General features: G+C 41.2%; 1 protein-coding gene across 1 annotated transcript in view; it reads right to left on the bottom strand.

The window, feature by feature from the left end:
- Positions 1-21,065, bottom strand: part of LOC126185120 (probable chitinase 2) — a 277,984-nt gene that overhangs the window by 37,759 nt on the left and 219,160 nt on the right. The window lies entirely within an intron of this gene.

The following is a 21,065-nucleotide window of genomic DNA, read 5'->3' as shown; positions in this document are numbered from 1 at the left end:
ATTGCAATAACAATTTACTCTAACAATAGTTTTCAAAAGCAGTAGACAGCATGTTCCTCACAAATATTTATCAAACTGTTGTTTATATGTAGCCATATAATCAAAAATGTGCAGGTGTTATGTACAATAATAATAAAATACTGACTGTAGAACATGCCCCACACATTGGCTTACTACTGCCTGCTCTAGTCCCACCACTGGAAAAATGTCCCACCACTGGAAAAATGTATAGGATTACAGTCACACCAATATGTTAAATGTTAAACTATTTACATCATTTATTGGCTGATATGTGTTCACTGAATGCCATTTCATGTGGGAATGATCACCACCAAACTAGCAGAATGTATCAATGCAGATGAACTACCTATCCTGGAGACATGTTAAACTCATTTGCTGTTATGACAGCACCCCACAGGATGAGAATGCTTAGCAGTGCCCATGTCCACAAGATTAAACAGACGTAACATTCTCTTCGGCTGTTATGTTCTCATAGTCATGGGAGCTAAATAACTCTGAAATGAAAATTCTATTCAAAAACTAATTAAATTTGGATGAATATGGAAGAGAAGGAAATGCAAGTGAAGAGAATAAGACACTGATGAAAATGGATAGTTGCTATGTCCTGTACGTTGCAAAGAATCCAAATCCATTCACATGTGTAACACACACTCTCATTACACTCATTTTCGCATAGTACTTTGAAAACTGTTGCAAAGACACTCACAGGGATACATAGTATGAGCAGACTCACTGACAGAATTGTTTACCTAGGGGTCGCAGTAAGCAGAGTAGGCCAGTGCTTACACTGAGTTCAGCCATCGTGGACCTCACCTTGCACTTTATGCCAAGAGTTATTGTTGAGTGCTCACTAATCATCCATGTACTGAATGTCTCTATGTGGTCTCAAACTTTCTGCTTCCTGTAGATTGTCTCACATGGTGAGTTTTGTTTCCTCTTACAAGCTTCTGTTCCTCGGTTACTATGAAGACATCATTGGCCAGTGAAGTACCCACACTGACAGTGTAGTGTAGTGGCATTGTCACACCTGTTCAGATACTAAATTTCCAGTTGAATTGGAGGCAGTTGAAGGAGCCTATCTTTTTAAGCAAACAGTCTCTCTTCAAATCCAAGATGGGGAGGGAGGGAGGGGGGGGGGGGGGGAGGCAGATCTAAAGACGACGTTGAAGAATAAAGCCCAGAGGCCTGTTGATTCTCTGCTCATGCTTATTGAGTGCACTAATGTATCTGACTGTGGGTTTTTAAATTTTTGTGTGATGTTGATATGAAGCAGTAAGCAACTGAGAAACTACAAGAAAACTTAAATTTGTTGTAAGAGAAGCTCCATTTTGTAAATGCCAGTTTCAACGTAAGTCACTAGGCATCTGCTAGAGTGTAGTCCTTTTTCACAAAATAAACTCCAAAGTAAATTAAGGAAGTATTTTCTGAGTATATTCACTGCTTCATTCTTCAAGAAGCACTCTGGTCTGAAGCATTAGAGAATGATGAAGATGATGATGAAGATGGTGATGACACAAAAATGATGGAAACATATACAAAACAAGAGAAGGAGAATTGTCAGCTTCATAGTCCATCGCCACAGCTTTAGCAGGATTCTTAAAAGTGAGATAAAACTCAGACAGGTAAAAACTGTGACTGGTCACTGAAGGATACACTGCTGGATACACCGAGAAGGGTCAGCATAGTGCAACAAAAATTAGTCGAGCAACTAAAGTGGAGTGAGGAAATGCAGCAGACTATAGAGAAAATTAGTTTAAAGTTAGGTAAATAGAATATATACATAAAAGTTTAAGAAATGTGTGACAGTGCAAAAGGAGAAAGTAGCTTGAGGCCACTCGGAGCACGTGCCACAGTGAGAGGTACTGACCGAACATGGAACTGCACTAAATTTTGATATAAAAGCCACTTTCCCCCTGGAAAAACAGAACTTTGGTAGTTTCTGACTCTCTGTCTGAGAGGATCTGAGGTAATGAGATAGGCAGGTTGATTGCTTGTCTCAGATCAATCAGCAGGACACATTGGGTGAGATTATGGGTTACCATAAGAGGACTGTTACAGCTGCATTGAGGGGAATCCTCTAGATGCGAAAGAAAATCGTGAGCAAGTCTGGTGTGGCTGATATGCTTTCTGCACATTAAGATTTCAACTTCCTGAGAGACAGAAATATGTCAGGCCTTGGTGCTCTTAGCTTGTTCTTGTGGTAGCCTCGAATTCCATATCCTAGTTTTCAAAATGTGATGTTGTGGCTGCAACGTTAAGTCTGTGCCTCATATTCCAAGTCCTGTGATTTCTTCATTAGTTAATTTGCCAGCTAGTTCATTTCCTGGAATACCCATGTGGTGCAATATCCAGATGAATGTTACTGTTGTACTGGAGCTGTGTAGTTCAACTAATAGGTCTCGGATTTTACCACTACGATACTCATTGTGGGCAGTTTATGGAGTCTTTTGTGGTAAGAGTTTTAATGTGCTGCAGAGTCCATAATATGGTGACCAACTCCACAGTGTATAATACTGTATGCACTTGATTGAGAATACTTCTCTTGCCCCCTTGCATCTGCAAAAGCAAAACTGACCCTGCTATTGAGTTTTGATCCATCTGTGTAGATGCATGCTGAATTTGAGTAGTCATGGAGAACCAAATGGTACAGACATCTGAGAATCATGGGACTAACAATTTTCTTGGTGCCAAAAAAGAGGTCCATTTGAATCATGGGACTGGAAACATAGCCATGGGGGCTGGGAAGAGAGAACTCCACAAACACAGGCAAGAAGGCTAGTTGGAGACCCTTGCACAGAGCCTCCAATTATATACAATCTAGTCTACTTTATGAACAGTGTGAACTGTCGATTGTGAAACAGAGTTGACTAACATAGATCGGTAGACATCTGACAGATTGTGAGATCATAATTCAACAAGAGTTGTTGACATCTGACTCTCAGCGGTGGGACACCAGCTTCCACCAGTAGGCTGTCCATACTGGGTGTATACGTGGACAAGAAAAAGAAAGTCCTTGGTTTCCTGGTTAAAAATACATTTTTTCACATGTGAAACTACACTTTTTCATGGGTGAAAATACGCTTTTTCCATGTTAAGTGACAATATGCTTTCCCTTGGAGCTATAAAACTTACAAATCCTTTGAATGGTAAAAGTAATATATACCAGTGTTGAACTTGCCAGCACTTTAGGAAAGGAAACCCAGCAAAACACAATGCATTTTGGAAAGATCTTCATTGCACAGAAACTTGTATATTGCATACTTTTGTATTATGAAAGTGTAAATACAAATTCTGTCGATTACAGCACAGTAGCTTTCAAAGCAATGAAATCAAGATTTTGATGCAGTTTTCTCAGCCAATAACAACATCACTGTTCAGTTGCATGAGCACACAAATAGGAAAAGTTACTGGTTTAAATTAATATACATTCAGTACAGCTACATGACAAGCTAATCTTTCACCTATAATACTGTCCGCCGCTCGTGGTCTCGCGGTAGCATTCTCGCTTCCCGAGCACGGGGTCCCGGGTTCGATTCCCGGCGGGGTCAGGGATTTTCACCTGCCTCGAGATGACTGGGTGTTTGTGTTGTCCTCATCATTTCATCATCATCCACGAAAGTGGCGAAATTGGGCTGAGCAAAGATTGGATAATTGTACGGGCGCTGATAACCACGCAGTTGAGCGCCCCACAAACCAAACATCATCATCATCATCACCTATAATACTGGCATTACATTTTTTTGTTCTTTTCTCTGAGGGTGTGCTTAGGCAGGATCCTAAGAGCACAGCTTAAATTTCAGCAGCTGATTGCTTGGTTGGTTGATTTGGGGGAGGGGACCAAAAAGCAAGGTAATTGGTCCCATTGGATTAGGGAAGGATGGGAAAGGAAGTCAGCCGTGTCCTTTCAAAGGAACCATCCCGGCACTTGTCTGAGGTGCGGAAACATGTGCGTAGAGAAATGAAACCTAAATCAGGATGACCAGACACTTGTTTGAACCATCATTCTCCCAAATGTGAGTCCAGCATGGTAACCACTGGGCCACCTTGGCAGCAGTTGAATGTTTATGACAAGTAAAATTATAAATTTCACTGCTGTGCACTGAAAATTTGTGGGTTACCTGACTGAACAAATGTTCTGATGAGCACTTTGATTTTTCCACAGAAATGCCAGTTGCATGTGAAATTGCTCAAGAATTCACCTCACACTTTTATAGTTTTCACCATTGTTATTCCATAATTTGTAATCTATGAAAGAACTAAAATAAAAACGAAAAACTAACATTGAAGCTTGGTACTTTTTAGCATGTTATCCTTTAAGATATATCAAACACAAATACACCAGTAAGTTTTAAATAATGGCATTAATGGCTGGTCTTCAAGCCCAAAATTATTCTAAGTGGCTGGTCCTCAGAGTGTTAAGTTTTGAGTGACAGTCAAATGCTCTGTAGTTTAAGAAATTAAGTGCACTTTCTCAGATTTATCACAATTCAGCTTGTGTAAAAGGAAATTTACTTTGAAAGTAATGCTTCTTAAACTGCCAATCACAATATTTTCTCATGACCTGTTATAAATTTAAACAGTTGTTACAGCATGCTCATTGAAAGCAGTTTGTTGTTACAAAGTATTACACAGTCTTTGTTCTAAGGCCATCAACACATTTTGATGTTGACAGATGCCTACGTGCAGTTTGTTTTGTTGTAAATGGCACATTTTCTTTGCAACTAAAATTTTATTTTGGTGCTCTTCTCTTGTTTATATTTCCTTACTGCAGTATTATTCTGCAGTAGTGGGCCAAAGTAAAATTCTTTCTTAGAGCATCAGTTATTACCAGTTAAAATTACAAAAATTTAACTGTAAACTAAAACAATGAAAAATTTCTGGAATTCTAAAAGATGTTTTGTAAGGCGGGCAACCACAGCCAAACCTTGACATTTTTTCAAAGAAAATTCCACACTGGCTGTACGAATGATTTTTATTAAATCTGTGAGCGGTTTCGCACCACTTATCGGTGCATTCTCAGGCAATCTGTACAAAAAATAATATAATAATATCTCATATAAACTATTTGATCCCCCAATTCTGATGTGTAAATTAAACTTTTAAATAGCCAGTTTTTTGAATGAAATAAGAAAGTACTCACATACGCTATTTATAACATAGTAACATTGAACATTGCCCTGTAGCCACTCCCTGCCATTCACGTCCAATATACCGTCATCTGGTGAAAGCGGTAGTTAAAATTTAAAAATCTTTAAAAAAAAAATTTTAATGATGGGAGCGGGTATGACCTAGAAAATAAAAATAAAATACAATGCTGATAAAACTCCCTAAACACGAACGACGAAGAGCAGAACATTAGCATGAACAAACAGCAGACTTAGGGCCATGTAAACATATCAGAACACACCATGCAAGTTGTGAGGAGCCTCGCAACAGCGGACATGGCCTGACTGACTGGCCAAAACCCAGAAAGTGCTCACGCAGTGGCACGAGAATTGCCGGAGGCCAGATGACGTGTATAAGGTCTTATGTCTATTTTTTTAAGTCTAATACCATACTAGGTGGCCAATATAAAAAAGGGGCAGTTAGTTAAAACTAACATTCTGGTTCTGAATGCGTAAGGCCCAGAGTACACCTAAAAATATATTGGACAGAACCTACTAACAAGTAAGCTATAGGGGTTAGGCTATCTGTTTAAGTAATCAAAATTTTCTAGAAGATCTTTGTGCCTCAGATCGGTCTGGACATTAAGTGAGGAGCAAAGGGCTTTCTTCAGAACCCTGAAGATTTCAACCTCTTCCAAAACATTAAGGGTGTTGCCCTTACTTTCCAAGTGTAACACCCGCATGTTGTTCTGGATACCAGTGATATGGTGACCCGTTTCCCACAAATGCACACCTACAGCCGATTTTGAGCCTAGGTCGTTGGTGTGCTCCTTAAAGCGGGTCTCAAAACTTCTTCCTGTCTGGCCTATGTACTCCACATCACAATCATCACAGGTGATATATATACCCCCGATGACTTGAAACTATTCCATGTTGCAGCCTCCTTGTGCCTGAACTTCTGTCCATTGTTTTTAGGAATATAAAAAGCCGGATTTATTACCTTAGAACTTAAGCACTTGCCGATTCTGCTTGAAATGTTACCATAGAAATGTATCCTGTGGAATTTACGCCCAATAGCTAATCCACTATTGTGGGATCGAATAGTTTGTATGAGCTCTTATTACATTATTTTTTGTACAGATTGCCTGAGGATGCAGGGATAGCGGTGCGAAACCGGTCGCAGATTTAATAAAAATCATTCATACAGCCAGTGCGGAATTTTCTTTGAAAAAATTCTAAAAGATTCCTGGGTTTATTCCAGATTTTTCCCAGGTGAAAAAATTCCCATGTTTCCTTAAATTTCGCAGTTGTCCTGGGGCATATACGTCCCGCTATAGTGTCTGAACAGAAAGCTCCAATTACTGAGTGCACACTACTGTGAATGTAACTCCATCTTATGGTGGAGTATGGGACTACGGCTGTTCAATGTTCAATAAAAATAATACCAATCGCCGTTGTTTCTAGGCAACCAGTTTTGATGTTACACTACTTCATCTTCAGGCCTAAACTGCTCCAATCCTGTAAGTAACCTTTGTGTTACAAATATAGCAGTGCCTTTAACTGGTCTCATAAGTAACATGAAGGTTACTGGATTGAAGCCGTTTAGGCCTGAAGATAATGTAGTGTAACGTCGAAACTGGTTGCCTAGAAATAAACCTATACAAAGACGATTGGTATTGTTTTTATTGAGCACAGTACTACGGTGAAAAGGATCTAACAAGTTCAATACTGATGGTGGTACTGACCCACAAGCAACACATACATGGCTAATGCGGGATAAAATCAAAGCTATGTAGAACTGCAGAAGAGGGCTAGTAAGAAATCTGGGGTATTAAGTTTCCTCATGCAGTTTTCCTTGAGTTGGCATACAAGTGGCAACCGTGTTGGCTCACTGCCAAATAACAGGCCTAAGAATGTGAAAGTTTCAACAACTTCAAGTAACTGGTTACTGATGTAAAGTTCTGGGTTCAGGTGCACAGTCCTGAGTCTATAAAAGTGCATGACACAAGTTTTCATGGTAGAAAATTGACATCCAAGATTCAGGGCCCATTTATGTACTTTCTCAATGGCCTCCTGAAGCTGATGCTCTGTGACGCACAGTGATGTGGAGCTATAAAGAGGCAAAGGTCATCCACATACATCACGATGAGACTATAGGTCCCATGCGGTCATGACACCATCGATTGTGATGGCGAAGAGGATTACGCTCGGAACTGATCCCTGAGGGACCCCAGTTTCCTTTGCATATTGGTTGATAATGTCTGAACCTATGCAGACTCAATAGAGTCAAAGGGATAGGAAATTTTGTATAAAAATGGGTAAACAACTCTGAAAGCCCCACTCATGCAGAGCGGACAGAATTAGATTGTGCCAGGCAGTATTGTATGCCTTCTGCAGATCCAAAAACACAGTAATCAGGCGTTGGTAATGCCTGAAAGCATTATGCATAGCAGATTACAGATGATTCAGTTGGTCTGTGGTGGACTAGAACATTATAAAGCCAGTTTGAAATTGCAATAAATGCCCTCTGGCTTCCAGGCACCGCAACACTTCTTTTGAATAATTTATACAGATAGTTCATTAGAGAATTTATGCTACAGTCAGTGAAAATTTGAGGGTCTTTTCTTGGGTTCAGGACAGGCATAACAATACTCTCCTGCCATAGGGGTGGAAGGGGGAGAAGAACTCCCCTTCCTGCCAAATGTGATTTAAGAACCCCAGGATGTGTTTTATGCTGTCATTGCTAAGGTGTTTAAGAATTTTATTATAGATTTTATTGAGTCTAGGGGCTGTGTTTTCTTGATTTGATTTGATTTACTTTCATTCCAATTGATCCATAGTGAGGAGGTCCTCCAGGTTTAGAACATGTCAGAAAAACAACAATACATGACGAATATTTACAACTCAAACAAATAAGCTAATGTACCATTCCACAGGTCCCAAGTGGAATGATCATCATTTTTTAATGAACACTATATGAAAGAATCATTTTACAAATACTAATGCACTGAATTTAAAATAAAAAAAGTTTTATTATTTATTTATAGGGTAATAAACATGTAATACAACTACTAAAATACTTATTTACAATGAACACATTGCTGCACTGAAATGGTGCAGAGGTTAGATTGTACTTACACACGCGCACACATACACACACACACACACACACACACACACACACACACACACACACACTTATTTATAATGAACACATTACTGCACTGAAATTGTGCAGAAGTTGTATTGTACTTATATATATATATATATATATATATATATATATATATATATATATCAGTTGGTTCTACTGAGAAATTCATCAATGGAGTAGAAGGAGTTGGCCACCAATACATCCTTTAGGCTTCTGCTAAAGTGCTATCAAATTCCTATTCACTAACTGGAATACTGTATGAACTAAGACCTTGTGTAAAGAAGGATTAGTAGTTTTGCTCTGCTACATGCTTCTGGGTTAGGAAATTAGGATGGTAGTAACTGCATGCCAACATCTTGACAAAGTGTGCCACAAAACACTCAATAATAACCACAGGACTAGTACAGATGTCGCCACTGAGGGAGATGCCAGAAATAACTATGGACGGTGGGTGGCTGCAAATGTCATGCAGTTTAGTTCATACTTGAGATTAAGTGGTGTGGGCTCTCATTGCTGCTACATACCATTCCTAACGTTCCTGCTTGCACTTTTTTTTTTTTTTTTTTATTAAATACAGTACCTTTGTTTGAAGTCCCTTGTATAGCTATTAAATGATCCACAAAAGATTGATGTTAGTGTCATTGGAATCCTCTCCAGTGCTCTTTGATAGCTGCCATTATTTCTTGAAGCCACCATGGCTCAGTTTTCTGGCAGGAAGTGCCTGAAGAATAGAGTCTTCAAACCCCTATGACACTTCAGGAGCTCCGATAGGCACTTGTGCAAGGATGGGGGGCTATACGCCAGCAGCTACTCAACCACCTGATCCAGAGTATGCCAACCCGTTGTGCAGCCTGTGTACGTGTGCACGGTGATCTTATCCCGTATTAATGTCGGGGTATATGTGCAGGAAACAGTAGCGTTGTGTAGCACACGTGTTTCGGGATGGTTTTCTCAACTTATCACCAATACCGTGGACTTACAGATTTGTGTCATATTTGTTCCCTATGTGCCTACACTATTAGCGGCAGTTTTGTTTAGTGCCATGTTGTGTGGCACCACATTTTGCAATTATCCTTAATTTATGAGCATAAGTGTAGAATAACGGCCCATTCAAGTACTTCAGTATGTGCACTGTCAGCAGGGGTACTTCACGGGTCAACAGAGGCTCGATAATAACCAGAGAACAGAAACCTGTGAGAGGAAATGAAAACTCACTGTACGAATGAATCTACAGGAAGAGAGAAAGTCCAAATGCTTGTAGAAATGTGCAAGCGGGTAACTAAGCATGCGGCTGGTGACTGAGCACTTGGCAATAACACATGACATGATGCGCAACATGAGGTCCATTGTAGTTGAACTCAGCGTAAGCACTCCTGCTCAGCTTATTGCTACCTGCAAGTAAACACCTATATCAGCAGGTCTGCTCATACTATGTGCCGCATGTGTCCTTCATGGCAGGCTTCTGCTCTATACCATAGTGGTACACAAGCCAGTTCATTTGTCTCCACTGCAATGTCCACTGGCAAGGATACTAAATCCCTCTTTCCTGAAAAGCCCTTGTAGGGCTGAAAATGACCATGCCAAAATCTCTGGCACAGAACCAGAGAGGCCTCCAGAGAAACTGGCAGCAGATCACCCACTGAAGAAGGCAACACCAACATCACTGGTTCTCACAGAAGTTCAGAAGGGCTTGAAAACTGGGAGAGTGGGGCATCTATCAGCAGCAGTGGAGATGAGCCCACCTCCATCAGAGGAGGGATGTGAGGGTAGGATGTGGTGGCAGAGGAAGTGGAGGAGGAGGAGAGTGGATTCAAATCCATAGAGGTTCACTGCAGCAGGCACAGGTGCAAGTCTCGCTGCGGCCTGAGGCTGTAGGGGAAGGGGGGACAACAGAGGTCACAGAGGAAGTGGCAACGAGGAAGCACACCGCTGCAAGTGGGAGCATGCACCTGGAAGAATGCTGTGATCGAGCCTGCCACGCTGTGGACCAGAAGATCGTGGCAGTAATGTCCCACCAGGGTACGGGCACAACTGAGTTGCATGATGGGTCAGCTGCTCCTGTCAACATCCACTGCAAGCAACTGTAAACCTTTGTGGCCTACCACGACACCCAGCAGCCACTCCTGCCACCAGCCAAAGGATCGAGCCTGAGAGGAAAACGTGGTGAGCCACAGTGGTCTGTGGCATGCCACTGAGGCTGCAGCAGATCCATGAGACACCACGGCTGGCACCCGTGCAAATATTCTGCTGGACTGCACCCATTGACGGATATCGCTGTGTACATAGCCAGAAAATTTGATGATGCAGTGTTCTGGGAAGAGGCAGACAATGACTTCTTCATTTGGGTCTTGAATGTGGCATGAAGTGGTGATAGTCATCTGCCAGATACTGTTACGAATGCAAAAGTCTTCAAACTCTCTCGACACAAACTGTCTACAATTATTGAATAGAAAGGCCCAGGAGGACTTCTCACTGGCAAAAATAACCTAAAATATGCAAACAGTGGCAGTCAACGATGTGGAGCACATTTTGACTACATACGGGAAACTGAAAAATGTGCTGACCGCCAACAACCACATGATGCCCAAAACTGGACCCAGGTAATCAATGTACACCCTGTCCTAAAGGGATGCAGGACTGGCTAAAGAAAAAACTGGTGCAATTGTGCAGCCTGGGCCTGAGCACAAGCCTCACAAGCATACACCAGATGTTCAGTGTCACAATCAATCACAGGCCAGTAGATGTGACATCATACCAATGCCTTCATATGAGTCATACCCCAGTGTGCAGCATGCAGCAACTGGAGTATGCAAGGTTGCAACACTTGCGGGATGACTACTTGATAGCATTGCTCCTCTCTGGAAGCATGAGGACCCCCTGGACAATGCTGAGTCAATCACGTAGGAGCAAAAACACTGGATCCATACCAGAAGAGGTGCACTCTGGCCAACCCATCAGGACCACCAAAACGATTTCGCAGGAAAGTGGGTCAGCAGCTGTGGCAGCCACAACCACTCCTGCTGTCAGTGGGAAACCCGACAGGGTTTGCTGCATGGAATCATCAAATGTGAGCACAACAGCGTCCTGCCAATCAAAGTCTGGACCAGGTCCCACTGGTAACTGTGATAGTACATCAGTATTGGCATGTCAGGCAGTGGAGTGATAGTGAATGTCATAGCAATAGTTACTGAGAAAGAGGGCCAACCTTTGAAACTGGCGGGCAGTCCTTTGGGCAGTTTACAATAAGGGCCAAATAATGAAACCAGTGGCTTGTGACCAGTGATGAAGTGAAACCTCACACCATACATGTTAACATGAAAATTTTAACTACAAAAATAACAGTTAGTGCCTGATTTTCCAATTGTGAATAATTACATTGCACGGCAGAAAGCAAGTTCGATGCACAGGCAATGGGTTGTTCAGTGTTATTTGGGTTATGATGGGACAGGATGGCACTAATGCCATAATGTGGTGCACCACAGGGTTATATGTTTACCTGGTGTAAAAGAAACTAGACAGGGAGCAGAGCACAAACATTGATTGCGGGAACGAAAAGCTGACTGACAATCTGTAGAGCAAAAAACTTAATGCCCTTCTGGCAAAGCCAGTTGATGTGCACATCCTAGTGGATGAACTGGACATTAAATGAAATCTTACTCAAGAAATACTGGAGCTCCTTCAGGTTCTTGGGCACTAGCAGGTTGATGATAGCTTTGATGTGGTCATCTGTTAGGATGGGGTGATTTTTGCTAAGCACATGCCCGAAAAAAATGAACCTCACGGGAGAAAAAACTGCACTTTTCCAATTTGCAATACACACCATCCTCCAGGAAGCAATGGGCAACCAATTGAAGGTTTCATAAATGCTCCTCTCTGGTAGAGCCCATTACCCAGATGCCATCAAGTAATCAACACAACAGGGAATGTCCTGAAACAGTTGATACAAACACTGTTGATAATTTCCTAGCCCAGATGAGATAGCAAAAGGCAAGCAATTACACTGATATAGCCCAGAGGGGATGTTGAGGACCGAGAACATCTGAGAAGACTGCGTCCAATGGCAACTGCAGGTAGGCATTGCGTAAGTTGATGTGTGAAAAATACTGGTCCCCAAAGTTCGGCAACAACTACATTGTCTGAAGAACTGGATATGAATCAGTGACACACTGCATGGTGACCATCTGAAATTGCCACAGAGGCACATGGTGCCATCAAGCTTTTGAATCACCACTAAAGGGGTGGCCCATTGACTTGATTGAATAGGAGAAACAATTCCTTGATCTTGCCAATGCTGCAACTCAGCCTTACATTGTTGTACATGGTGGAGTGGGGGAAACAAAAATCTCAGATAGCACTGATGGCTTAAGAGAAACATGTGCCTCAAAATTTTCAGCCTAACCCAAAGTATTCTCCAACAGCAGGCCGTATGGCTGCAATAAGAATTTGAAATTGTGAAAAGGAATGGACTGCGACACTAAATGCACTTGGACAATGATCTGGAAGCTGATTAACAATATAAGCTGACATCCATATTCTTAGAACGCGCAGAAATGGAGAACTGCCTGACAAAGGAATGCACTGTCTGAGACTAACTTACAGCTTGCTGATTGTCACAAACAGTTGACAAATGGCTTATCCAAAGGTATGTCCCATACTTGTCTTCCACATGTGGGCAGTCTTAACAAACATGCAACAAATGACAATTAGGACAAGACTGTTGGCTCACCAAACAAGCAGGAGAATGATGCCAAGGACCAGGAAATTGCCATGGGCAGGAATTACAACACTGTGACCAATGCGGATCTGTCAAGCCTGGCATAGACAAAGATGGACATCACCATGATGCCACTGTACAGAAATCATCAGTGGTATCAACACATGGGGACTTGGTGGAAGGCAAGGCCTCCTGGGCTACCCCGCAGGGAAGAGGGGAGCTGTCCACCATGTACACCTAACTGGGCCACCTGCCAATGTCAGAAAGGACATCCCTTGCACTACCTTCATCTCATGCAAGTCTACAATCTGGGCAACACTGGCTAAGGAGAGTTTGGGCAAGGTCAACACCCAAGTCTGAACTTTGGGATCGGGCACTAACCAGACAATAATGTCCCAAATCAGCAAATCTGCATAAGAAGTAGCACATTTGGGACATTCAAGATAATGCTTATGTGAAAAACCGTACAAATCAGTGATCCAGGCCTCATAAATTTGCCCAGGAATCTTGTGGTGCTGGTTAAACTTCAACTGTGTTGTGACCATGTGGGTTTGGTGCCTGAAATACTGAGTGAGCAACCAACAAAGCTTGTCTAAGTGGTGTTTCTCAGGTTCATTGGAGGGCTTCAAATTTTGGACAACAAGGCTGCATTATTAACTGGATTGACAATATGTTTTACCTAGCAGTGCAGCAAGAACCAGTGTGGGTAATTTTGCCACCTTCTCGTAAACTCATCAAAACTGACAAACGGCATCAGATGCAGCAATGTCAGAAAAGGAAACTGCACAAACAGCAACTGACCCACCACTGGTGGGGCAAGGGCACAGAGCAACTCTGATGTCTGGTTCATTGATGCCTGCATCTACTCCTGCTCCTGTTCTTTTTGTAGGTGCAGCTGGTCCTGTCAGCATTGCAGAAGTTCCTGGTTCATGACGGCCCAAAGTTAAAACTAGGAAATGGGAAACAAAAAATAGGGTTATCATACATGAGAGAATGTCATTCATTGCCACTGCTCTACACTGTCAGTGGATGTACTTCACGGACCACCAGTGGTTTGATAATAACCAGGGAACAGAACCCCATGAGAGGAAAAAAAAACTCACCATGTGAGTGTCTGCCCCCGGTAGCTGAGTGGTCAGCGTGACAGACTGTCAATCCTAAGGGCCTGGGTTCGATTCGCGGCTGTGTCAGAGATTTTCTCCACTCAGGGACTGGGTGTTGTGTTGTCCTAATCATCATCATTTCATCCCCATTGATGCGCAAGTTGTCGAAGTGGCGTCAAATCGAAAGACTTGCACCCGGCGAACAGTCTACCCGATGGGAGGCCCTAATCACACGACATTCAGATATACTGTGTGAGTCAGTCTACAGGAGGCAAAAAGTCTGAACCCTCCTAGATACATGCACAATGATAATTCAGCATGTAGCTGGCAGACACAGCTGTCGATTGTGCTCTTGGCAACAACACTCAGCACAACGTGCAAGGGGTGGTCCGCAATAGTTCACCTCAGTGTTAAACACTGGCCTGCTCAGCTTACTGTCGTCCACAGATAAACACTTCTGTTTGTGGGTCTGCCCATAATATGTGCCTTGTGCATCCCCCATGGCAGGTTTTTGCACTATTCCATGGTACTACCCAGGCCAGCTCATCTGCACCAAATGAAATGTCTGTTGGTGAGGATACTGAAAGTACTTTAACAGATAACATATTTACAGAAATGAATACATATTATAATTTAAATATCAAAATTTTGTAAACGGCTCTGATCATAATGCACAGCTCCTCACCATAAACCAGATAAATGTACAGAGAAATGTACATTTTATTTGGGAAAACATGATGATTATAAACAGATACACCATGTAAAAATTTAATCATCAATTACAGCTTGTGGACTGGCCTGTATATATTGCTGTTGGTGTCAACTCCAAATTTAATATATTATCAATAAGGCTACAAGTCTGTTTGAAGAAACATTTCCTAAAAAGTTAATGAGAGAAAATTTGTTTAGATAATGTTACAGGCCTTGGATCTCTAAAGGCTTCAAAATTTCTTATATAGAAAAGGAGAGGTCTATGCAGGACCCAAGAGATCAAATGATCCCAAACCTTACAATATAATTCTTAACAAGACCATACATACATCAAAGAACATGGTTTTATGGTTGTTGTTGTGGTCTTCAGTCCAGAGACTGGTTTGATGCAGCTCTCCATGCTACTCTATCCTGTGCAAGCTTCTTCATCTTCCAGTATCTACTGCAACCTACATCCTTCTGAATCTGCTTAGTGTGTTCATCTCTTGATCTCCCTCTATGATTTTTACCCTCCACACTGCCCCCCCCCCCCCCCCAATGCTAAATTTGCGATCCTTTGATGTCTCAGAATGTGTCCTACCAACTGATCCCTTCTTCTAGTCAAGGTATGCCACAAATTTCTCTTCTCCCTAATTCTATTCAATACTTCCTCATTAGTTATGTGATCTACCCATCTAATCTTCAGCATTCTTCTGTAGCACCACATTTCGAAAGCTTCTATTCTCTTCTTGTCCAAACTATTTATTGTCCACGTTTCACTTCCATACATGGCCAAACTCCATACAAATACTTTCAGAAATGACTTCCTGACACTTAAATCTATACTCGATGTTAACAAATTTCTCTTCTTCAGAAACACCTTCCTTGCCATTGCCAGTCTACATTTTATATCCTCTATACTTTGACCATCATCAGTTATTTTGCTCCCCAAATAGCAAAACTCATTTACTACTTTAAGCGTCTCATTTCCTAATCTAATACCCTCAGCATCACCCGATTTAATTCGACTACATTCCATTATCCTCGTTTTGCTTTTCTTGATATTCATCCTTTCAAGACACTATCCATTCCATTCAGCTGCTCTTCCAGATCCTTTGCCATCTCTGACAAAATTACAATGTCATCGGTGAACCTCAACGTTTTTATTTCTTCTCTATGGATTTTAATTCCTACTCCAAATTTTTCTTTTGTTTCCTTTACTGCTTGCTCAATATACAGATTGAATAACACCGGGGATAGGTTACAACCCTGTCTCACTCCCTTCCCAACCACTGCTTCCCTTTCATGCCCCCCCTCCCCTCCCGACTCTTATAACTGCCATCTGGTTTCTGTACAAATTGTAAATAGCCTTCATCTCCTTGTATTTTACCCCTGCCACCTTCAGAATTTGAAAGAGAGTATTCCAGTCAACATTGTCAAAAGCATTCTCTAAGCGTACAAATGCTAGAAACGTAGGTTTGCCTTTCCTTAATCTATTTTCTAAGATAAGTCGTTGGGTCAGTACTGCCTCATGTGTTCCGGCATTTCTACAGAATCCAAACTGATCTTCCCCGAGGTCAGCTTTAGTGGTTTTTCCTTTCATCTGTAAAGAATCCGTGTTAGTATTCTGCAGCTGTGGCTTATTAAACTGATAGTTCGGTAATTTTCACATCTGTCAACACCTGCTTTCTTTGGGATTGGAATTATTATATTCTTCTTGAAGTCTGAGGCTATTTCGTCTGTCTCATACATCTTGCTCACCAGATGGTTGAGTTTTGTCAGGGCTGGCTCTCCCAAGGCTATCAGTAGTTCTAATGGAATGTTGTCAACTCCGGGGCCTTGTTTCGGCTTAGGTCTTTCAGTGCTCTGTCAAACTCTTCACGCAGTATCATATCTCCCATTTCATCTTCATCTACATCCTCTTCCACTTCCATAATATTGTCCTCAAGTAAATCACCCTTGTACAGACCCTCTATATACTCCTTCCACCTTTCTGCTTTCTCTTCTTTGCTTAGAACTGGGTTTCCATCTGAGCTCTTGATATTCACACAAGTGGTTCTCTTTTCTCCAAAAGTCTCTTTAATTATCCTGTAGGCAGTATTTATCTTACCCCTAGTGAGATATGCCTCTACATCCTTACATTTGTCCTCTAGCCATCCCTGCTTAGCCATTTTGCACTTCCTGTCGATCTCATTTTTGAGACGTTTGTATTCCTTTTTGCCTGCTTCATTTACTGCAATTTTTCTCCTTTCATCAATTAAATTCAATATTTTTTCTGTTACCCAAGGATTTCTACTAGCCCTCGTCTTTTTACCTACTCGATCCTCTGCTGCCCTCACTACTTCATCCCTCAAAGCTACCCATTCTTCTTCTACTGTATTTCTTTCCCCCATTCCTGTCAATCATTCCCTAACGTTCTCCCTGAAACTCTCTACAACCTCTGGTTCTGTCAGTCTATCCAGATCCCATCTCCTTAAATTCCCCCCTTTTTGCAGTGTCTTCATTTTTAATCTACAGTTCATAACCAATAGTTGTGGTCAGAGTCCACATCTGCCCCTGGAAATGTCTTATAATTTAAAACCTGGTTCCTAAATCTCTGTCTTACCAGTATATAATCTATCTGAAACCTGTCAGTATCTCCAGGCTTCTTCCATGTATACAACCTTCTTTAATGATTCTTGAACCAAGTGTTAGCTATGATTAAATTATGCTCTGTGCAGAATTCTACCAGGTGGCTTCGTCTTTTATTTCTTACCCCCATTCCATATTCACCTACTACATTTTCTTCTCTTCCTTTTCCTACTACCGAATTCCAGTCACCCATGACTATTAAATTTTCGTCTCCCTTCACTATCTGAATAATTTCTTTTATCTCATCATACGTTTCATCAATCTCTTCGTCATCTGCGGAGCTAGTTGGCATATAAACTTGTACTACTGTGGTAGGCATGGGCTTCGTGTCTATCTAGGCCACAATAATGCGTTCACTATGCTGTTGGTAGTAGCTTACCCGCACTCCTATTTTTTTATTCATTATTATACCTGCTCCTGCACTACCCCTATTTGATTTTGTATTTGTAACTCTGTATTCACCTGACCAGAAGTCTTGTTCCTCCTGCCACTGAACTTCACTAATTCCCACTATATCTAATTTTAACCTATCCATTTCCCTTTTTAAATTTTCTAACCTACCTGCCCAATTAAGGGATCTGACATCCCGCTCTCCGATCCGTAGAATGCCAGTTTACTTTCTTCTGATAACCATGTCCTCCTGAGTAGTCCTCACCCGGAGATCCAAATGGGGGACTATTTTACCTCCAGAATATTTTACCCAAGAAGACACCATCATCATTTAACCATACAGTAAAGCTGCATGCCCTCGGGAAAAATTATGGTTGTAGTTTCCCCTTGTTTTCAGCCATATGCAGTACCAGCACAGAAAGGCCGTTTTAGTTAGTGTTACAAGGCCAGATCAGTCAATCATCCAGACTGTTGCCCTTGCAACTACTGAAAAGGCTGCTGCCGCTCTTCAGGAACCACATGTTTGTCTGGCCTCTCAACAGATACCCCTCCGTTGCGGTTGAACCTATGGTACGGCTATCTGTATCTCTGAGGCACGCAAGCCTCCCCACCAACGGCAAGGTCCATGGTTCATGGGGGATAGAAACTGCTAACTCAAGCAATAAAGTAAAAACTATTTGGATTTTTGTAATGAAGGAAACAGGGGAAAATGCAGTTTATAGAGAAAATATTCAAATAAAAAATGATCATAATCTTGTTAGTGATCCAAAATCAGTTGCTGATATATTCAACAAACATTTTTTTTAACAGTAACAAAAAAATAAGATTGCTAGGCTCCATAAATGAAGCCACAAATTTTCTACATGTCAATGTCATGTGCATAGTAGAACAAAACCAAGTAATAACAATCACTATATAGGAAATTGAAAGTCATTAAATCTCTGAATAGTAAAAACTCTACTGGAATGACAATATATATAGAAAATTATTAAAATATTGCCGCAGCCATGTAAGTGAAATCATTTGCCATATTTTCACTGTATCACTTACACAAGGAATATTTCCTGAAATGTTTCAGTATGTAATCATAAAACCACTGTATAAGAAGAAACATAATGCAGATACTGCTAACTATCAGCCAGTCTCACTTCTGACAAGTTTTTCCAAGGTTTTAGAGAAACTAACGCATGCCAGGATTGCTAAGCACCTTAATGAAAAAGTCAGTTTGGATTTCAGAAGGGTTATCAACACGTAGAAGCATTTGCATTTGCTGCTAATGTTTTGGAGTCCATCAACAAAAAACAGAAGGTGGTTGAAATATTTTGTGACCTGTTAAAAGTATTTGACTGTGTCCGTCACGAAATACTTTAACACAAACTACATGCCTAGGTATAAGTGATGCACCAGGGAAGTGGCTCAATTCATACCTTCCAAACAGAAAACGGAAAGTTGTATTGGTTTGCCAAAAAGGTGCTCAACATTGCCAAAAGGGGAGTGCTTCTGGGCTTAGTTCTGGGCCCCCTACTTGTTTATATTTTTATTAATGATCAATCTCTTTGGGCACAATATTGCAAATTCATTATTTTTGCTGATGACACTATGCTACTTATTGATAATCCGAAAGAAAAACTTGAGGTGTCAGCTAATAAGGTTTGTAGGGATATTGTGAGTTGGTTTATCATTTATGTTATGTAAATGGTATTTCAGTTAATTTCAGTAAAAAAATGACAATTATTGAACTATATGAAGGAAAAAATGCAAATTAGTTACTAACTACAGTGTGAACACACTTTATTCAACATGTAAACATCGCTACAGATATTCAGATTTAGGTTATGACATGTTCGACATGCCTGCCATCATTGGTGATGGTGTGGTGCAGATGAATAGCGAAATTCTGTATGACCCACTGAATTGTCGGAATATCGATACTGTTGGGCATCCTGAATGGCTATTTTCAGCTCAGCAATGGTTGTAGGGTTATTGCTATACACCTAGTCCTTAACATAGCAACACAAAAAGGAGTCGCATGTGTTCATATCCAGAGAATAAGGTCGCCAATTGAGGTCTATGCCAGTGGCCTCTGGGTACCCCAGAATGAGAATGTGATTCCCGAAGTGCTCCTGCAGGACATCAGACACTCTCCTACTTTGATGGGGTCAAGCCCCATCTTGCATGAACCACATCTTGTTGAAATAAGGGTTACTTATGATAATGGGGATGAAATTATCTTCCAAAACCTTCATGTACATTCAGTAGTCACTGTGCCATCAAGGAATATTGCACTGACTATTCTGTGACTGGACATAGCACACCACACAGACACCCATTGAGGATGCAGAGACTTCTCGATTGTGAAATGTGGATTCTCAGTCCCCCCAAATATGACAGTTTTGCTTATTAATGAGCCCATCCAAATGAAAGTGGGCTTAGTCCCTAAACCGAACCATACATACCATACTAATTCCCATCATGACCCACGGCCAACTGTGCAGTTTGAACATCCTAATGCAAACTGTTCAGAAGTTATGATGATTTTATTTCATATAGTTCAATAATTTTCACTCAGTATATTCAGTTTCACACAACTTCTAAAGATGAAGAAAAAAAAAAAAAAAAAAAAAAAATATATATATATATATATATATATATATAATAGAGGGAAACGTTCCACGTGGGAAAAATATATTTAAAAAGAAAGATGATGAGACTTACCAAACAAAAGCGCTGGCAGGTCGATAGACACACAGACAAACACAAACATACACACAAAATCTAGCTTTCGCAACCAATGGTTGCCTCGTCAGGAAAGAGGGAAGGAGAGGGAAAGACAAAAGGATTTGGGTTTTAAGGGAGAGGGTAAGGAGTCATTCCAATCCCGGGAGCGGAAAGACTTACCTTAGGGGGAAAAAAGGAGGGAAAAAAGGACAGGTATACACTCGCACACACACACATATCCATCCTCATATACACAGACACAAGCAGACATTTGTAAAGGCCAATACAAATGTCTGCTTGTGTCTGTGTATATGAGGATGGATATGTGTGTGTGTGCGAGTGTATACCTGTCCTTTTTTCCCTCCTTTTTTCCCCCTAAGGTAAGTCTTTCCGCTCCCGGGATTGGAATGACTCCTTACCCTCTCCCCTAAAACCCAAATCCTTTTGTCTTTCCCTCTCCTTCCCTCTTTCCTGACGAGGCAACCATTGGTTGCGAAAGCTAGATTTTGTGTGTATGTTTGTGTTTGTCTGTGTGTCTA

This window comes from Schistocerca cancellata, chromosome 4 (genome assembly GCF_023864275.1).
Source record: "Schistocerca cancellata isolate TAMUIC-IGC-003103 chromosome 4, iqSchCanc2.1, whole genome shotgun sequence".
NCBI classification, from domain to species: domain Eukaryota; kingdom Metazoa; phylum Arthropoda; class Insecta; order Orthoptera; family Acrididae; genus Schistocerca; species Schistocerca cancellata.
This window is presented reverse-complemented; position numbering and strand designations above follow the sequence as displayed.